This window comes from Salmo salar, unplaced genomic scaffold, assembly GCF_905237065.1.
Source record: "Salmo salar unplaced genomic scaffold, Ssal_v3.1, whole genome shotgun sequence".
NCBI lineage: Eukaryota > Metazoa > Chordata > Actinopteri > Salmoniformes > Salmonidae > Salmo > Salmo salar.
Window position 1 is genome coordinate 1 of NW_025547102.1, and position 5,455 is coordinate 5,455.

At 46.0% G+C, this 5,455-nt stretch overlaps 1 pseudogene; it reads left to right on the forward strand.

The window, feature by feature from the left end:
• The first annotated feature begins 149 nt into the window (after positions 1 to 149).
• LOC123731716 (filamin A-interacting protein 1-like) lies at positions 150 to 3,293 on the forward strand (annotated as a pseudogene).
• The last annotated feature ends 2,162 nt before the right edge of the window (positions 3,294 to 5,455 follow it).

A 5,455-nucleotide genomic window follows, 5' to 3' on the forward strand; every position in this document is an offset into this window, starting at 1 on the left:
TTATATTATTGATGTTAGCGTTATGTTGCTCCCTGTGTCATCCATCCACCTTCTCCACCCATTGTCAGTTGTCCCAATGGACCTATATCAGTGAAAAGTTCAACATTCTTTTTCAAACTTTTTCTCTTCTTCTTGTGCTTTTCTTTCAGACTGAAGTTGCTCATTGACCAGGAAAAGGCCTATCAGAAAAAGAAAGAGGAGGAGAACAACAAGAAGGTCTACCAGCCTAAAAGGGAGGAGCTGACCAAGCTGAAGTCGTTTGCGTTGATGGTCGTGACTCCAGCAGCAGCGCCTCACAGAGCAATTGACCCAACAGACTGCTAAGGTCCAGGAACTGACTGCCAGCGCCTCCCACACCCAGGAAGAGCTGAGCTCTGCTAATGCAAAGGTGCAAGAGGGGGAGGAGAAAGTTTTCGCTTGGAGACAGAGCTAGGCGACCAAGCCAGAGTCGCTTTCACCAGAACAGGAGACCATGACAGCCAAACTGACCAGCGAGGATGCCCCCAGAACCGGCAGCTCAAGCAGAAACTGTCCACACTCAGCCGGCAGCTGGATGAACTGGAGAGACCAACAAGACCCTCCCGAGGGCCGAGGGACGAGCTCCAGGAGCTGAGGACAAGATCAGCCGTGGGGGACTGTGGAACTCCAGCCTCATGGATGAGGTGGAGGAGTTACGGAAAAGGGTTCTGGAGATGGAGGAAGGACGAGGAGCTGGTCAGAATGGAGACCAGTGCAGGGACCTCAACAAGAAGCTGGAGAAGGAAGCCAGCCAAAGCCGTAGCCTGAAGGCTGATGTGGACAAGCTGAACCACAGGATCATGGAGCTGGAGAAACTAGAGGATGCGTTCGGCGAAGAGCAAACAGGAGTGCAACGCACTAAAGTGCAATCTGGACAAAGAGGGACAGTGTCAAAGGTTCTGTCCAGAGAGATGGACATCCTGAAAGCGAGGGTCAAAGAACTGGAGGCCGTGGAGGGTCAGTTGGAGAAGACAGGAGCTTACACTAAAGGAAGACCTCACCAAGCTGAAGACGCTGACGGTCATGCTGGTGGATGAAAGGAAGACCGTGGCTGAGAAACTGAAAGCGATGGAGGACAAGGTCCATAACAGCACTGGAAAACTGCAAGCTGAGCAGGACAAAGTCACAACAGTAACAGAGAAGCTTATCGAGGGAAAGCAAGAAAGCCCCTAAGGTCGAATGCTGAGCTTGAGGAGAAAATGTGTGGCGCCACCAAGGACAGGGATGAACTCAAGGCCAAGCTCCAAGCCGAGGAGGAAAAGAGCAACGACCTGCAGTCCAAAGTTACCATGATGAAAAAGAGGTTGCAGTCACTGGAAGCTGCAGAGAGGGAATTCCTGAGGAACAAAGCCAAAGAGGAAAACATCAAGGCGCCCATCGCCCAAGCACTCCCAACAAGAGGACTACAAAGTCAAAGACCTTACACAGGAAGTTGAGCGCCTGAGGCGAAAACTTAAAGATATGAAGGTTGTCGAAGACGACTTGTTGAAGACTGAGGATGAGTTTGAGTCAATGGAGAAGAGATACTCCAGGGAACAAGAGCGAGCAAAGGCCTTGATGGAGGAGTTGGAAATATCCAGAACGAGCTCTTAAAGTACCAACTGGCAGAGAAGCAAGAGTCCAACCAGGGAGCACATCCTCTTACAAGCGTCTGAAAGAGGAAGAGGCCAAGTCCAGTCATCTGACCCGAGAGGTGGCGGCCCTAAAAGGGAAGATCCATGAATATATGGGCACAGAGGAAAACATCTAATCGCATGAAAACGAACCACTCCACCTTGCACAAGAAAACTGACTCTGCAAGAGGTGAAAAATAAAGAACTGGCCAGAGAGATGGAAACCCTCAATCGGGAGCTGGGCGATACGTCGCTTCAGCAAAAGTCTCCGAGGCATGAACGGCAGACGTTTCTCAGACTTACAGGTGTGCACCAAGGAGGTACAGACAGATCCAGCAGAACACCTTCGACCCAACTACAAGAGCATCGCCCCACTGGAGCGGGCCGTGGTGAATGGAAAACTGTACGAAGAGAGTGACTCTGAGCACAATCCAAACTACAACAATGAGCTGCCCCTCGCCCAATGTAACCCCTCCCTCTTCAACAATGTCAGCAACCTCAACAACAACATCAGGAGAGTCCCCTTTCTCAAAACCAAAGAAAGCCACAACCCAGTCAATGGGAAAGTGCAGGTTCCCAGACAGAATGGAGGAACCATGTGCAGCAAGGAGATGTGTTTCTGACACACAGCCCCGGGCAACCACTGCACATCAAGGTAACCCCAGACCACGGGCATAACATGGCCATGCTAGAAATCACCAGCCCCACCGCAGAAAACACCCAGTCATACACCAGCACTGCAGTCATCCCCACAAGCGGAGGTCCACCAAACAAAGAATCACCATAATTCAGAACGCATCCATCTCCCCGACTACCAGAAACAAAGGTCAAAGGTCCCCCTCGTCAGATGGTTCCCCCTGCACTCCTGATCGAGCCATATCTCCCTTCACCATGGCCACCTACTCTAGAGCAATGACCCCAGACTCCTCTGGGTCGGTCACTCAGACAGGGCTATGTCACCCATCCAGATTGTATCGGTCACAACAGGCACTCCTGACCGGTCCCTGTCACGGAGCCAGTAGAGGTCATGGGAGGTCATGCAGTCTTCAGGGTGACACCAGAGAGGCAGAGCAGCTGGCAGGTTCAGAGGTCCAACAGCTCCGGCCCCAACGTCATCACCACGGAGGACAACAAAATCCACATTCACTTGGGAGCCCCTTCATTCAGAGCTTAAACACTACACCCCAGCCTGTGAGCCCATGCTACTCACCTGGGCAGGAGCAGAGAACTCCTGTATTATCCAATGGTACCCCTGTCAAAGGCAACAGCAAAATCACAAGTAGCATCACTATAAAGCCAACATCCACCCCAATCAAAAGGCCTTCACAAATTACAGTAAGTAATGCCTATGATTGACTGACTCCCCCATCCCAAGATACCTCACCCCATTAGTAAACCCTAGTTTGTCCGCCGCCCATTACCACCACCTATCCCAACCCAACCTCCTCAGTCCCTAGTCATCCGATCTTGATCCATCCACCTCCATTTTACTTGATCTGTATGAAGAGAGGCCGACCTAACCACTTCTCTGTTTGTGTTTGGGGTTTGTTTGTTTGGTTGGTTCTGTTTGGAAAGATGTTTGCATGCATGAATTGTCATTCAAATAGAAAACAAAACAATAACCCTTTGAAGGCACTTGTAGTAAGAAACTTTTACTGAACACGGGGTAACTTTACTGTATATGCTATTTGGTAAATATACCATGTACTAAGACTATTCACTGATGGACCGTTTCAATTGTTTAAACTTCATATTACACAACTTGCATTTTGTTTAAGCTGATTTATTTTCTAAATATTAAAGTGTGCAAAAGTTATGTTTTAGTTTGTCATCCATGCTTGCATATTTCATTTACTCATTCAAAAGTGGTAAACCCTGCATGCTGAATGATGAAAATGAGGAATATATTTCAAGGTTAAAATATATATTTAAATGTTTTTTATTTATGCATGTTTTTCTAACTTCTAGTTTTTATATTTAATTTTTTCATTGTGATCTAATTTTCACTCCTCAAGTGCTACCTTAACCATTTGAAATAGTCTTCAATCAATACAACCTCTGATAGAAGTCCATTGTCCTTCAACCATCAAGACACACACATACAATGAATAGGACATTTTAGAGCCCACTTAATTTATGTTTTTTACTAGCAGGACTCTCAGAAGAACTCTTGTGTGAACATCCAGAATTTATTAGAAAACGAAAAAAAAAGGCCAGGGAATTCTGACATGTGTTTTCTTGGCTGAGTTAAATTCATAGCTGGTGATGTCATAGTTTCTCCTTCTATCCCAAACACAAAACCCAGTTACCAAGAGTAAAGACTAGCATGAGTGAATTTGAAGTTCCTCTTTAATGATACCATGGAAAGTACATGTAAGTCAGCTTGGACGAACAAGAGGTGCTTTAACTATTGAGGGTCTTCTCCACGTGGATGTTTCTTTGCTGCAACTCTCTGCATCAATTTGAATCAATATTCTTTAAATTCATCATAGTGTTGTATGATTCTTTTGCAAATACATACAGTTGTTTTAATGGCAAATTATCATGCAACCTACACAACAACGCAAATAGATTGCGGTATAGGAATGAAGAAAAACCACACTCATCACTCAAAGCACTGGCTTATCATGAAGAGACTTCTGAGTGACATTGGTAATATAAAGCTCACCTGAATGAAGCATACATGTGTCAGATCTATTCACGCATTCACCCAATCCAAATACCCTCTGAGTCAGTATCACTATAAAGAGGTGTCTATATCAAGCTTTAAATCGATTCAGGCTGGGAGCATTGAAGTTTGGAAACAGGATCCCAATCTCTCAATGCCCAAGAATAATTTGCAGGCTAAACAAGATGCTATTCATTCAAGGGATCAGAGCAGCTGTGTCCTTAAATATCCTCCATGTCATTATCTATCTGATCGTACTTATTCACATCTAGTGAGGTCGTTGTTAGAGCCAGGCAGATCATATGTTCTGATGTCAAAATAACATCACAGTCCATATTGAACGAGAGCAAAGTGCAAGTAGTATAGATGATGGCTTCATAGTCCGACACACCCTTTCCTTTTTTATATCTCACTTGACACATGACCTTTGGCATGTCAGCTAAATCTAAGGTCTATGTAAGCTATACAATCACACAGCACCATCATCCACTGTGCTGTTTTTCAATACAGAAAATAAAGTAGCCAATCAGAGGCGAGACTAATCTTCAGTGTACATCACAGGCTAGCCTAATTTAGCAGGCGTAAAAAAGGCGCCTGAGCGGAGTTCCACATCCGTTATTCAGGGAAACAGAAGTTAGGTTGAAAATATTGTATCTATGAAAACCGGATGTAAGCGGTTTCTGGCGACCCTGCATAGGCTAATCCCAGGCTAGTTTAGGAGTTGATGGGATTCACGTATAGTTTACAATAACGGTCATCATCACAATTGTATCCAAACACCTTGACCGATAGGCCCAATGAACAAGGAGAGGAAAATAAATGGACAGGGCAGGGCCCATTTCAAACAAAGGCCTCATATTGTGAGCGAAAGAGGATCCTGAGGCCCATTAGTGTGCTGTGAAATAGTGTCTCACACCACAATCCAAGCACCAAACAAATCCTGTGTTTTGTTGCCATGGAGACAACCGTGCATCTTTGCCAGTATTGCAGAACGCAGGCCGGCCTACTGAACTGCAGGCTGGTCTGTCCGTGGCAGAGGAAGTGCTTACTCTAGTACTCCTGCTGCATGCCTCCAAAGGGAGGAGGCTTATAATTAAAGGTCATTCCGTGTAAAATCAACATGGCCCCCTGAAATGACCCCACAGATTTGCTGGTC